The 16,250-nt window shown below is 40.9% G+C and overlaps 1 protein-coding gene across 1 annotated transcript in view; it reads right to left on the minus strand.

Annotated features, from left to right (window-relative positions):
- Window positions 1-16,250, minus strand: part of FAM19A1 (family with sequence similarity 19 member A1, C-C motif chemokine like) — a 518,748-nt gene that overhangs the window by 97,272 nt on the left and 405,226 nt on the right. The window lies entirely within an intron of this gene.

A 16,250-nucleotide genomic window follows, 5' to 3' on the forward strand; every position in this document is an offset into this window, starting at 1 on the left:
GTTTATATCCAACTCAACCTGTCTAAAATGGATTTCATATTCTTCATCCTAATTTGGCTTTTTCTCTCTTATCGTACCACCAGCAGCCTCTACTGTACAAAGTAGAGACCAGAGAAATCATCCTTTTCTTCTCTCAACCTCAGTCAATGAACCATGGACCCTGTGATTATATCACCTGTGGACTGTATAAATCCACTCTCCTTTCCAACCTCAGCACCACAGTTTTAACTCTCACTCTTATTCCTTATCTGCATCTTAGCCATCAGCCAATTGTTCTTCCTGCCTCTAGTTTTGCTTCATGAAGTCCATCCTCTAGGAGTCCATCAGTCCATGATGATCACTTTGGCAAGAAGAGCTGCAAACCCAAATGTCAAGCTCAAAGTCAGGCATTGGGAATGAGTGAAGCATGCTAGTGTAAGAAAGGAAATACTGTCTTTCCCATTTTGCTTGAAGCACATGGTCCTCTTGATCTATTTTTCACTTTCCCACTTTTGACACACACATGAGTGTGGAGAAACATTTCTTTGCTATAAGAAAAATGTGCAGTGAACCTGAATGATAAGCGGCCTCGCTTATTTGGGCTCACTGTTGGCAAGGATACAAAGAGCAGAGGGATCAAGGCCACCTGGAGAGCCCACATGCGTCCAAATTCGACAATCACCAGTTAGCTTCCGCCAGTAGAAGCCTGGAGGAAGTATAGTCTCCTGACTTTTAAATACATGAAGAATTTAAAAAATTCAACATACTGCCAAATACATGTGTAAACTAGATTTTTTCAGAAGGTCACTAATTTGTAACCTCTTCCAACCTCTTCCAAAAACACTGATTTGATCAGATAAATCATTTATGCAAAGACATGAGGCTGTTCCATCACCTGTGGAATACAGTCCAAGACCCTTAGCACAGAAGGCAAGAACTACCATGTTCTGACCTCAACCTTTCTCTCCTTATTGCTCAAAAATGCCTCTCCTCTCTAGAGCTTTATGCTCTGGCAATGGCAAAAATGAGTCTCGTTTCCTGCATTCATAAGCTCATACCTTACTTCTGTACTGCTTATTATACTGTCCTCTCTAACAGTAACATCAATCTCTCTTTAGTTGCTTAACTTCTATTCACACTAAGGCTTGGTGCATCACCTCCTACAGGAAGCCCTCTCAGCCTCTTTTCTGTGCCTCTTCTCCTCCACTGCACTTCCTTCACCATTTCATGGAGATATGACTATATTTCCCACAGTAGAATGCAACCTCGTTAAAGGCAGTAACCTATCTCATTCATTTGTGCTTCACTGCAAAACCTATCCCAGTGTGGACACACAGTAGGCAGCCAATAAAATTTTTTTTAAACAGTAAGAGTGGAAGCTGAGTAACAGGCAGCTCACATTCTTATACCACTGTATAGTTGCGTCTCAAGTAATAATCAAGATCTCACAGAAAAAAGGGTTTACACCTCACAGAGTCATTTCCAACTGTGTGGTTTTTTTTTTCCCCCTTTACATTAGTCCCATAATAGAGGTTTATTCCCATTTTACAGTGAGAAAATGAAAATTCAGAGAGTCTAGGAGATGTATTCAGGTGACACAATTACAAAAACATTATTAAATTCTACTCTGCCTTTCATATTCAGTTTCCCTTTTATAACATCAGAGCTACTCTTAATGCAGTTTAGTCACAGTGGATAGAATCTAGAGGGTCTGTGACCTTAAGTGGGAAGAAAAAATGACATCTTCACTTTCATTAACCTTTAACGGAAATTTAGCATCTCCTTCAATTATCTAAGAAGGCAACAAACCACACTAGAATCAGCAGGCTGTGACTCATTCTGTCACAAATGGAAATCACAAAGGTTTTCATATCACAGTACAGTTGTTAGGGCTTCTTTAAAATGCTGTTTATGCTCTTCATTATTCCAAATTACAACTGGTTTTAGATTCATTGATGGCTCTTGTAACTTTTTGTATTAATGAAGGAGCATGTATGTTATTCTTTTGGAAATTTCCTTCTAAGAATAGTTTAACAAATGAATTTTAATATATTACATTAATTAATAAATATATAGTGAAAGTGTTTGTTGCTCAGTCGTGTCCAAATCTTTGTGACTCCATGGACTATAGCCTGTCAGGCTCCTCTGTCCATGGAATTCTCCAGGCTGCTACTACTATATATTTAATTAAATATATATGTTTAGTAATATAATTAAATATATATTATATATAATTATATATATTAAACTGATATAATTAAATAGATATACAGATTTAATATATTTCTTAGTTTTCCCATGTGTTTTGTTTTATGCATTTAAAACATTATTCTAAGAAGGGGTTAATGGGTCTTACAAGATGGTTAGGGGCTCCATGGTACAAAGCAGATACAGGACCCCTTCAGTAGGAGGGTACCTCAGGGATGCATACCCTCCTGTTCCTTCTTCCAGAAATGACCACACACTCCACAAACTCTACAGCTGGATTCCTGGGCTCACAGCCCAGCTCTGCCACTTAATATCACTGAATCTGTGGATAGGGCAAATCGTTTAAACTTGGTACTTTAGTTCCCTCATTTGAACTTATTTTATAGGATTATTTCAAGAATAACCAAGTTAATATGTTTAAAATGTTTGGTCCCATACCTGTCAAGTTGTATGTTATGTTTTATTCTTCTGATTACTGTTTATCATATTCTTTCCTACCAAGCTAGAGCATAGCTCCAGAATCCTTCTAAATACATTGTGTTTATTAATAAGAAGTGACTCAAGAGATGGAACTTATTTTTTAGTATTGAAATTAATTCTGTTGATGGGCCTGGCTATACTTCTCCATGCTTCTCAGTGACACGACTCTATGAAAACATATATTTTTATCATTTTCAACCACTGTCCATACTCATCTACCTATTGTTTGCATCTCTAACATGAACTTTTCACTTGTTAATAATCAGACCATAAACTAGAGAGTTCAGGGACAATGGCACAGGTGACTGGGGCCAGGCATTTCTACAGAGCAGACAAGAGGCACACCAGTAGAACGAGTGCCACATTGTGATCACATCCAGAAAATTCAGGGTTGGGAATTTGCAGCGGGCAGAGTACTACAGCCAACAGTAGTTTGTTGGTTGTTGGTCCACAGTTCAATCCTGCTCTGGCATTGAGTAGTGGGTGAAGCCGAGGAAGTCTGTTTAGTAATCTACAGCTCAGTTTTTCTTTCTGTGGAATATAATATGCTACAGCAAACTCCATGGGGCTTCCGTGATGTGTACTGGAGCTGACCTGTGCAGATATAAGAAGAGTACATGACGTATTTAGGGATATTCAACAAATATTAGTCTCCTTTCCTACTCCTCACTTTCAAAGTGTGGGACATCATTCCAACACCACAAAAGTCCTTTTAAGGTTTCTTACCCAAATGGTGAGAGCAAATGACTTAATACCACCAAAGAGAATCTGATCCTTCAACATTCACTGTTAGACTCAAAAATGCAATGGGCAGGTATTTTATGTCCTTTAGTATGGTGGTCAAAAGCCAGGGGGTCACCACAAAGAAACCGCTCTCTCTCTTTTGACTAGTCTATGCCACTGAAGATGACCTCATCAAGTAGCGACTGTCAGATCACCTGGTTCTGTCCGATGGACCCCTTGTTTTACTTCCGGTGTTTCAACTGCAGGTGGGCATGGGTGCCTAATTAACCGGACATGATAGCAAACCATTTGTGACACTGAGGGAGCCTCTCCATCATCTCGGGAGGGAAAGCTAACCACTGGGTCTTTTCCAGGAGTGAAAGGTTAGAGAAAAAAGCTGACTTTGTGATTCTTTTTAGATGTCAGCCTTCTATCCATCTAGTAGCAACTGGGTACTGAAGTGTGTAATTCAATTCCCTTTAATTTTCATCCCTTAATGACAGGCATATATAAATGATTTGTCCTTTAATTGACTGTGCTGCTGAAGAGCTCATAGTGAATCCCTAACTCAAGGCAATAAAAGGATCTGAAATGAAAAGGCAAAGCCCAGGTCTCTTGCCATCTTCAACTCTCACTTCCCTATTCTTTAGCCAGGGGTCTGCCAACGTTCTGCAAAGGAACAGATACTCAATACTTTTGGCTTTGCAGGCCGTATGGTCTCTGTTGAGACTATTCATCTCTGCCATTATAGTGTGAAAACAGCCATGGACAATGCATAAACAAATAAGGGTGGCTGTGTTCCAATAAAGCTTTATTTACAACACAAACGGTGTGTCAGACTGGGGTGCATGTTGTTTGCTGACCTAGACTTTGGACTAGTGAGTCTTCCAGAGGGATCTCAAGAGCAGCAGCAGCAACATCACTAGAAGACTTTAGAAATGTGTATTTCTGAGCATAGATGTATAGAATCAGAAACCCTGAAGATGAGATCCAACACACTGTTTTAAGAAGGATTCTAGGTGATTCTGATGCATGAGAACCACTGCTTTAGCCTAGGGGACCATATGTCTCATCCAAACAGAATTCTCTCTTACCCAGTTTACAGCTAGAATTCATTTCAAAAACTGTTCATGCTGAATGCTAATTTTAATGTCTGCAACTGCACTCGTGTTTATATATTTGTTCAATATAAATTATCCATGGAGAATTCCTGTGAGAAAATTAGTTTGCCCATACTTCATTGCATAGATCATTTGTTCATTTGTTGACTGATTAAAACAATAATCTTGTAAAGCAGATAATCTTTCAGTGCTAAATTCTACAAAGGTGTGCCTCTTACCGCCACACAAATTTGGATCAAATTATACATTGTTTGGTGTCCAGTCAGAAGATTTTCTTCCAACAGGACTGGAGTGTTTGATAACACTTCCATAAAATGCAAAATTAAAATAGCAGAGATAGACCATGCATTATACATAGACTGCTAAGCAAGTGTCTTAGTAAATCTGTTAGTTTTGCCGAAAAGGAAATAGAGTGCTCAAAATGCAAAGTTTATAAAGCATGAAACGCCTTAAAGATGTAAATAAGAGCACGTCAGAGTCCTGTTTCATTATCATTGGGTTACTACAAATCTTAAACACAGACAGTGACTATAATTATCAAGATAATGTCACTCATTTAAAATTACTGGACATAATTTTACATAATTTATCATTTAATATATTATTCCATAAAACAATCTTATGAAATACGTGATATTCAGAAGGGACAGAGCAATGCTTACTTAAGCTTTTAGGGATTGCAAATGATGAAGGTAGTACTTGAACTCAGATTTATTTTAATTAAAAGAAGAGCAATGGGAGCATTGTATATTACATGTACATCAAAGACTATTTATGTTTATGCAAATATTCTCAGAGAGATATTTTTCAATGGTTAGCTCTTCATCTAATATTTGTAATCCCTTCCACTGTATAGCTCTTTACTGATAAGCTCAGATGAGAACTACATTTCCCAGGCTCCCTTCATTCAGGAAGAGTCATGTGACTATTCTTGTCCAGTGGCACGTGAGTGGAAATTGTGTGTGTTAAGGAAGGTGAGAGAGCAAAGAAATAAAGCAGACTTGAAAACTGTTTTTAAGAAATAACATGGGAAGTGGTCACTAGTGGGAAAAAAGTGTTTATAGGAGCCTTCTGAGTATTTGAGGGAACTCTGCTCAGAGGTTAAAAAAACTAGCTGTTTGTGCTTAAATCAACTCTTGGGCTCCCAAATTAGTATGAATAAGATGTATGCTATAAATGCTACAGAGGCACAAGGAGGGCATATCCCCTGCCACTCCCTTCAGATGATGCCATGGAGGATGAAGGACAAGGACAAAGTGCCAGAAGGCAGAAGCAGGGCCATGGGGAGACAGCCCTAGGTAGTAGTCCTGACAATGCCCACTGAGCAGGACTTTATATTGTTAGAAAATGGTGTGACTGCTGTTTTTTCTTCTTTCTTTACTCCTCTGAAAGAGAGTGTTTAAACTAATGCTACCCTTGCTCCAACACCTATATATTTAGTATGTAGGCTGGGATGAGGCACAGATCATGCCTGTAATGGTTTCAGGAGGCCAGACTATAAGAGGAGTTGCCTTTAGACCTGATCAAAAAACTACGCACAACCTGGAGACCCTGAACTTCAGGTGGTCTCTTTGGGTGACAGGAAGTTTATTTTGTGTATATGAGGATATAGTGGGTGAAAAGAGATAAGTATTGAAGGAGACACAACTAGATGCCTTCCAGAGCTCCCGTCTTATTTTGGCTTGGAGCAAGGGATATAACTGGGAAGAGCCTGCCTTACTAGGGATTCTGTTTTCCAAGTGTCTTACAACAGGGTAGGACCATTCACTAAGGCAATATGAGTAGAAGCGAGGTGAGCCATTTCTGGGCCAAGCTGGCTAAGAAATCAGTGGGCTTTCTTCCCTGTCTGCCCTTGGTGTGGATGCCCGCAGCAGCCATACTTGACAGAGCCACAATATGGAAGGATGGAGACTTCTGAATCTCCACCTGGAGGAGAGCCCCCTGCTGTTCAGGTACACACCAGTTAGTTGGGCTGTGGGTAAGAAGTAGAATGCTATCATATTAAGTACACAAATCCAGCAGCTGGAGTTATAGAGGAGTACAATATCAAATTACTGCCCCTCAACACTTGGCAGATGCTCAGTGGAGAGAAAGTCTTTAGGGAAGACTCTCTGTCACGATAGATTATAGTGCCTAGTGGATTCCTTGCATAGGCATTATAATCTATTTCTGGTTTCAGCCACACTAGCTGAGTACTGATGCCTGCACTGGGCCATTTTGCACACACAACCTTCAGAGTTACTTTTATTGACTTTTAGGAGTCCCTCAGCCCACACTAGGAAAGTTGGCAGAGCATCCCATGAATTTAGTGATGTATGGGACAGGTCCCCTCCCTGCTTCCTTTCCTCTATCATTTATTTACTCAATGTGTATTGGTGGCCACTACGTGTCATACGCTCTACTAGGGTGCTTGGATGTGGACAACGTTATTACAGTTTTACACAGTAGCCTCATTATTTAGATCTGGAGATAGTTTTCTCTAGCATTGTTCCAGAAAGAGCTATTTCTCTCTTTAGCAATTGCCTGGATTAAGCTGGGGACCTTCTGAATCTTGTAACCCATCTTGTTTCCTTCTTTACATTGTCTGTTAGAAGGCTTTAAACCAATTTGCACCCCACTGCTGGCATATTTATAGGTCCTTATGGCCTACTGTCAGCATCTTCATGTCCCTTAAGGTCTCCTCTGAAGTCTCCTACCCTCCTAGTTCCTGCCTCCTGACTTCTTTCACGTTCGTATTACATTTTATCTCTCCCTGCTGTGTTCGGCGCATCCATCTAAGTTACCTTTACTCATTTTCGGAAATATTTATAAATGAAAAGGGAAAGGAACAGAAATCATTCCCAGCACTGTTTAGAGATTCCTAATAAAGCGGGTTGTATCTGGGCAACAGAAATGGAGTTCACTATGGGAATGAGAGCCAAGGTGTCAGGAAGACGAGCATCTGGGCACCAGGGATTATTAATGTCCAGTGACTCGCTGCTCATTTTTGAAGCTCTATGTTGATTTGATCTCAACTCTTCAGAGACATCTGTTGGTTCTACATTTAGAAATTAAATTGTTAAATTCAAATCAGAGTCCAAGTTTTGGAGTAGACTCTGAGCAATCCTTGAATTTATTCTATTTTGTACAGTGTATACCTCCTTGCCTCTAATTTGGGGACTATGTTATTAGATGATCCATTAATGAACCCTTGTTCACATTCCAACATTAGCTTGGAACTCAAGAAAGCAATTTGGCCCCAACTTGCCTTTCTAAATGGCTTTTTCTATTATTCTCTGAAAGAAAGTGAAAGTGAAGTCCCTTAGTCGTGTCTGACTCTTCGCAACCCCGTGGACTGTAACCTATCAGGCTCCTCCGACCATGGGATTTTCCAGGCAAGAATGCTGGAGTGGCTTGCCATTTCCTTCTCCAGGGGATTGTCCCGACCCAAGGATCTAATCTGGGTCTCCTGTATTGCAGGCAGATGTTTTACCATCTGAGCCACCAGGGAAGCCTCCATTATTCTCTGAAGCACTAGCCAAACTAATCGGTGTCCCTGGAATATGCCTTGTGATTTCCATCTCTCTGTCGTTGTTTCTCCTATTACCTAGATCTGGTTTAAGAAAAATGTGCTGTGCTTAATCATTCAGTCATGTCTGGCTCTTTGTGACCCCATGGACTGTAGCCCTCCAGGCTCTTCTTTCCATGGGGATTCTCCAGGCAAAAATACCAGAGTGGGTTGCCATGCCCTCCTCCAGGGGGTCTTCCCAACCCAGGAATTGAACCCAGGTCTCCCACATTGCAGGTGGATTCTTTATCATCTGAGCCACGAGGGAAGCCCATGAATACTTGAGTGGGTAGCCTATCTCTTCTCCAGGGGATCATACTGACCCAGGAATTGAACTGGGGTCTCCTGCATTGTAGGCAGATTCTTTACCAGCTTCCATTTATTGAGCACTTATCTGCTAGAAATTTGTAAATCACTTTGTTCATTAACTCATGTAATGCTTGCTGATCCTATCAGAGACATGCTATTAATTTTTCCCATTTTTACAGATGAGGAAACTAAGGACAGAGGGGTAAGAGTTAAATTTCTTTCATATCTGTACATTTTATCTTTATCTTGCTGTGTTGGATATATCCCATAAAGCCACCTTTAATGTTCATGACCAAGATAATCACGATGGTGTGATCACTCACCTAGAGCCAGACATCCTGGAATGTGAAGTCAAGTGGGCCTTAGAAAGCATCACTATGAACAAAGCTAGTGGAGGTGATGGAATTCCAGTTGAGCTATTTCAAATCCTGAAAGATGATGCTGCGAAACTGCTGCACTCAATATGCCAGCAAATTTGGAAAACTCAGCAGTGGCCACAGGACTGGAAAAGGTGAGTTTTCATTCCAATCCCAAAGAAAGTCAATGCCAAAGAATGCTCAAACTACTGCACAATTGCACTCATCTCACATGCTAGTAAAGTAATGCTCAAAATTATCCAAGCCAGGCTTCAGAAATACGTGCACTGTGAACTTCCAGATGTTCAAGCTGGATTTAGAAAAGGCAGAGGAACCAGAGATCAAATTGCCAACATCCTCTGGATCATGGAAAAAGCAAGAGAGTTCCAGAAAAACATCTATTTCTGCTTTATTGACTATGCCAAAGCCTTTGACTGTGTGGATCACACTAAATTGTGGAAAATTCTGAAAGAGATGGGAATACCAGACCACCTGACCTGCCTCTTGAGAAACCTATATGCAGGTCAGGAAGCAACAGTTAGAACTGGACATGGAACAACAGACTGGGTCCAAACAGGAAAAGGAGTATGTCAAGGCTGTATATTGTCACCCCGCTTATTTAACTTCTATGCAGAGTACATCATGAGAAACACTGGGCTGGAAGAAGCACAAGCTGGAATCAAGATTGCTGGGAGAAATATCAATAACCTCAGATATGCAGATGACACCACCATTATGGCAGAAAGTGAAGAGGAACTAAAAAGCCTCTTGATGAAAGTGAAAGTGGAGAGTGAAAAAGTTGGCTTAAAGCTCCACATTCAGAAAACAAAGATCATGGCATCTGGTCCCATCATTTCATGGGAAATAGATGGGGAAACAATGGAAACAGTGTCAGACTTTATTTTGGGGGGCTCCAAAATCACTGCAGATGGTGACTGCAGCCATGAAATTAAAAGATGCTTGCTCCTTGGAAGAAAAGATATGACCAACCTAGATAGCATACTGAAAAGCAGAGACATTACTTTGCCAACAAAGGTCCATCTAGTCAAGGCCATGGTTTTTCCAGTAGTCATGTATGGATGTGAGAGTTGGACTGTGAAGAGAGCTGAGCGCCGAAGAATTGATGCTTTTGAACTGTGGTATTGGAGAAGACTCTTGAGAGTCCCTTGGACTGCAAGGAAATCCAACCAGTCTATTCTGAAGGAGATCAGCCCTGGGCGTTCTTTGGAAGCAATGATGCTGAAGCTGAAACTCCAGTACTTTGGCCACCTCATGCGAAAAGTTGACTCATTGGAAAAGACTCTGATGCTGGGAGGGATTGGGGGCAGGAGGAGAAGGGGACGACAGAGGATGACATGGCTGGATGGCATCACTGACTCAATGGATATGAGTCTGAGTGAACTCCGGGAGTTGGTGATGGACTGGGAGGCCTGGTGTGCTGCGATTCATGAGGTCTCGAAGAGTCGGATACGACTGAGCGACTGAACTGAACTGAACTTAATGTTTTATGGAATGCTTGCAAATAAAATTTAAAAGAGCAAAATAAGTATTTCTAGAAAGAGCTGGAATTCCAACTCACACTGCCTTCCTCCTCAGCCCATGCCCTGGGCTGTGACACCTTTGGTTTTCAAATCTGCTTACATTTTACTATCCTAGTGGAGCTTTCAAAGAATACAAATACTCAGGTCCCACCCTCTCTCAATGAAATAAAAATACTTAAGGATGTGGTCAAGATGTTGGTGTTTTTAAGAACCTCTCTGATGACTGTAATGTGCAGCTGGATGAATTTACAGTACCCTTTAATCTTCCTAGCATGAAGTATCTCCTCTTCCATGGTTAAGACATCATCACCTCAGTCTTTCTCACTTTTTCTTTCTAACTGAAATCAACTCTCCTCTTGCCGTGGTGATGTTGATACATTACCAAAAGTTTTCCTGAAGAGCCTTGGACTCTTGTCCTAGACCTTTTGAATATGCACAAGTCAGGGCTTTCCAGTCCTCCAGCTAATTAGATGCTCAGGTTTCCTTTGGGATGCATGTCCTCTTGCATAATCTTCACTCAGTTTTTTTTTGGCCAGCAAATTTGATGCACATTTGCTGAGCGAGCATTGACTTAAATATCAGAATTGACTTGCATCTTTTCTGGCATTTCTTGGGTTTAATCTCTCTATTGCTTAGAAACATAAGTTTAAGTACAATGAATAGGAGCTATGGTAGAAGCAAAGTTTTTGATTCCTTTACTAGGTAGTGAAAAACTCTCAGGAAATTGAATGTCATTTATCAACACAAAATCCTTTAGCGCCAGACTCCACCGCTTTTGGACAGAGTTCCAATGCCTCATCTTGGTTACCAGGGTGCTGCATGAGTTCATCCTAGGGAACGCTCTGGTCTCATCTCTTCCTGACCTAATCCACACTCTTCTCTCTCCATGCGCACTAAGCATCTTTCACTTCTCTGGATCCATAAGGCCCCTTGTTGACTCCACACTTGTACATATACTGTCCCTCTGCCCTGAACATACTACTGTATCATCTTATCTGCTTAGTTAGGTCTCAGTTTGGATGTTAATTCTGCAGGGAAACCATCCAGAGCCCTTCCCTACCGTGGGTTAATACCCTCACCTTGGCTCTCAGACTGCCCTGGGCTAATCCTTCTCATACAGTCTTGAAATCACCCATTTATGGTCATCTCCCCTAGATCTCATAATCATTAGGTCACACTGTCTCTGATGCTCAGTATCAACGGTGTTTGTGGAATGAATCTTTGGTATGTGGGCATTTTCCTGGGCCATTTTCTCCATCATTTTTGGCTTAGCAGGTAGTATTAGACATTTTTCTTTTGAATGCTACAGATTCTGTAAGATGATATTGTCAAAAATGACAGGTTTTAGATAAATGGTATTAACTCTTAAAGATATACTAAAAATCAGTCAGTCAGTCAGCAGGCTGCAAGATCATTTGTAACATTTATCCATCTGAATAATTGAGTGCACTGAAAAACTTTACCTTTGATTGAAAGTTCTATGTAAATTTTCTCTTTATATATATTTTTTCTCCGCCTGGAACATTAGGAATAATCAGAGATGGAACATACCTCTACTTGAGGTCTTCCTTTTCATTTGCATTAAAATGGAATAAAAATTCTCAGCATACAAACACAAGAAGAAGGATAAGTAAAGTCAAGCTCCTTAATGTCCTTTAATTCATCAATTTGAAGTGCAGGATCTGATGAGGCTCTATGGATGAATCTGTTAACGGGGATAATCATCACAGTACCCACCCATCTCATGCTGTTGTAAAGTTCTGACATGAAAATGCTGGTAAAGTTCTCAGCAGGGTACCTGACACATGGTACTCCCCAACTTCCAGTTCCTGCAGTCATTATTATCCTTTATCTATAAGGGCTCTTAGCACAGTGGAGAATTTTTATAGTGTGCTTGTGGCTTTATTACACTGCTTCTCAACTCTATGTGCTTGAGGATTTTGAAGGGAGCAGGACTCAGTAATGTGAAAAACAATTTTCTCATTATTTCCTTCTTCACAAAATAGACTTATATAATCTGAATCCATCTGAATTTTTACATACTACCTCAGATTTCAGGAATGGGTTGGTCAGGCATCCATTGGGTATATGTGTTAGGGAAGTTTTCTTTTCCTTTTTTCCTACATAGATCAGGGCATTGTAAATTCGTAATGAAATGAACTAGAGTCAAAGAACGTATAGGTTAATCAGGAAGAAAATAAACTAACATGAGCCTGTAGTTAGCTGCCATGTTTTAATATACTTCAAATTATCAGCCCTTTACTCTGATGCCCTGCCTGATATAATGAACCTGCTGCTGTTGCTGCTGCTAAGTCGCCTCAGTTGTGTCTGACTCTGTATGACCCCATAGATAGCAGCCCATCAGGCTCCCCCATCCCTGGGATTCACCAGGCAAGAACACTGGAGTGGATTGCCATTTCCTTCTCCAATGCATGATAGTGAAAAGTGAAAGGGAAGTCACTCAGTCGTGTCTGACTCTTAGCGACCCCATGGACTGTAGCCCACCAGGCTCCTCCGTCCATGGGATTTTCCAGGCAAGAGTACTGGAGTGGGGTGCCATTGCCTTCTCCCATCATGAACCTAGTAGTTACAATATTTTCTAAAGTCAGACAGTAGAATTGAAAAGCAGTGACTTGCGATTTCTATCAGAAAGTTTTGCTTGTTTGATTTGGAGGTGCTGGTAAGTATTCTTTGCAGCAGTGTGTCTGGCTCAGCATAGGGAGACTGAAACATTCGGGTGACAGCTACCATGTGGATAACAGTGTGTGTGGAAGGTGGGGATATCAAAAAGGCAATTTGATTTGCTTAGATTTGGCATTGTCTCAAGTGTCAGTAGGGAGTTTTAAAATCTGTTGTCAGGCACTACAGAGGCAGATTTCTGTCTAAGTAGAGGACTCTCAGTGCTGGCTCCTCACTCACCAAGTTCCAAGTTGACTTCTCATTCAATTTCCCCCAGCAGATTCCTGCACTGCTGCCTTCCCTAAACATTTGATGAGCACATCTCTGTTTCAAGAACTATACTCAGAACTGGAGATGCACAGCTCAACTACAAAACTATTGCCTGACCCCTGCCTATGTTTTCAACCTCTTCTGGCATATGATCTCATTATTGTTTGAGAAAACCACAATGATTTCCTCAAGTTGTTGATCAAAATCCAAGGCTTTTGCCCAGCTGTTCTCTGCCTGGGATGCTCTTTACCCAAGAAGCTTAAGTCACAACTCAGACCTCTTGTCACTTCTTCCCAGAAGTCTCAGTTTCCCAGCCTCCTTTAGGTTCTTTATTATTACATCCTCTCTGAATTCCTTTGCTCCAGAACATGCAGTTTCTACTTGAACAATCTGATGTATGATTAAAGTAAGATGTGTCTTCCTGGCTGGACTGTAGTATCCATGAGAGCATGGGACTAACTTTGTTCATCATTATGTGAACATGTGTTTGGCATAATTCCTGGCACATACTCAATGCTCTGAAAAGAACTACTGATGAACAGATGATTGCCTTTAGACACAAGTCAATAGAAAATTATACTACATTATGGCAAATTCTGACAAATATTATCCAGGATATGCCAGGGACACAGAGAAGGGTATCTGTTAGATTTGGGTGCATAGGTTTGAGGAAAGGCCTCGGGAGCTGGTGCTGTAACTTGGCTGATAAACTTGGAGTGGGATGGGGTAGCGGGAGAAGTGCTGAGGGCACATTTTTGTCAGAGGGATTAATCAGGGTCAAGAGAAAAGTTTATACTGTATTAAAATTAGGAGATGATGAGAAAATGATGGATTTGAAAGATATGTGATGGGAATGATGAGTGTGTATGCTGAAGATGCCTTCAAGATGCTGTCATTCCCAAGGAAGGGAATACATGAAGTGGGAGGTACTCTGAACCTTCCCTACCTAGGTTTTCAGTGCTGGCTCCTACTCATCATTTCTAGCAGTTCTTCATTTGGGGTCTCAGATCTCCTGCTACCCATGCTTAGAAGAAACGATTTAACCTCTCTAAGGCACCCGGTTCTTCCTCTATAAAATGGGATAATAATAGTACCTGTCCTATAAGGCTGCTGTTATGAGAAATACATAAAGTAATACACAGGCTCTGGCACCTATTAAGAGCTCAATAATTATAAGCTAGTACAATGATCAGTTTTAAATTCATACTATAACTCGTGTCCCATATAGGTGATAAGACTGTTGCCAGCTGATAAGGACTTAACCTCCCTTGTTTACAGGTAAGAGAATGAAGCAGATATCCAGAAAGAGCCCAGGAGGAAAGGTGACCATCATCCGTGAACGCTGTGAAGAGCACAGATGGACTCGCCTCAGTCTTAGCTGCCTTGAGGCCTCCTTCGTGCACTCTCTGCTCTTGGTACTCTATGATAACCCCGGCATATTGTCACAATAACTTCCCTTTTCACTTGAGCCCCTACTGAGAGGATTGATGAGAAGAGGTGCCCAGCACAGAGCAACAATGCCATGTAAGCACCAAAGGAGAACGTGAATGATCATTTCTGAGTCGCACCAGCATGCCATTCCGTATCTGAAGGAATGTGACCTACCCTTGAATGAATGGCTAGTTAACCACCCAACCAGGGTGAGTCAGCAGGCTCACTCATTATTCATTATACCAGCCTAAGTAATACTGCTGACCTTGAATTTGAGTCCATTGAATTTTAAGGCTCCCCAGGTGACTCAGTAGTAAAGAATCCACCTGCCGATGGAGGAGTCGCAGGAGATGTGCATTCAGTCCCTGAGTTTTCCTATTCATGTGGTCCCTCTTTTCTCCCTTCCTAGGCTCATGGCATCCATATCAGTTTGAGGACAAAAAATTCTCATCTTTCAATTTTCTACCAGAGTTTCTGAATGACTTTTGAACTTAATAAAGATCATTTGGGCATCTCTTCTCTGGTTGGTGTGTAATTCACATCTTGTTGTTTAAGCTGGGAGCAGACCCTCAAAACTTCAAAGAGCTTGATAGAATACAGTACTGATTTTTCAAAATACTATTCATCTGCATAAATTTCTACATGGGCCTCAGAATGGGACAGAGTTTTACCACTTTCCTAGATGAAGTTATCACAATCTTCCACATAGAAAGGGACCAGCATCCTCAGTAGCTTCCAGTGCTGTTAGAGAAGGACAGGGCTATAGATTTTCCTAGAAGTGTGAAATAATTCACCAGGCTCACTCATTATTCATATGGACAGCACATTAATAACACAGGACCTGAAATTTTACCTTATCTAGGCTGGAGCCAAGCTAGAGGGATGAGGACCTGACTCCATAGATTTAGAACAACATTTTTTCCCCTTTCTAAAAAAAAAAATTGATTAAATGTGCTTTCATATCAGACAAGAACAGGTCTTTGAAAACACCTGAGCTCATTGTAGATAAATGGAAACCAATGACTTTGGAGCTATGTTAGGGAAATTTTCTTATTGATGATTTTGGAATTCTGTGTAACCAAGTGCATTCCACCTAGATAACTGACAACAACCTGGGATATGTTCCATCATAATTACACACACACACATGTGCACCAATTTACACACTCTGACAAATGTTTGTGCAGAGAGTTTTGTGTTTCTCAAGTGGCTACATAGATGGGCTTTACAATAGGATTTACTATATCTAGGTGCAAGTGTGGCAAATAGAAAGGGAAAGAGTGGCAGCTGGGACAGATTTTATTTTCTTGGGCTCTAAATGCACTGTGGACAGTGACTGCAGCCACGGAATTAAAAGACACTTGCTCCTTGGAAGGAAAGCTATGACAAGCTTAGTGTATTAAAAAGCAGAGACATCACTTTGCCAAGCAAAGTCTGTATAGTCAAAGCTACAGTTTTTCCAATAGTCATTTATGGATGTGACAGTTGGACCATAAAGAAGGTTGAGGGCCAAAGAACCGATACTCTTGAATTGTGGTGCTGGAGAAGAATCTGAAGAGTTCCTTGGACAGCAAGGAGATCAAACCAGTCAGTCCTAAAGGAAATC

This window comes from Capra hircus, chromosome 22 (genome assembly GCF_001704415.2).
Source record: "Capra hircus breed San Clemente chromosome 22, ASM170441v1, whole genome shotgun sequence".
Taxonomy (NCBI): Eukaryota; Metazoa; Chordata; class Mammalia; order Artiodactyla; family Bovidae; genus Capra; species Capra hircus.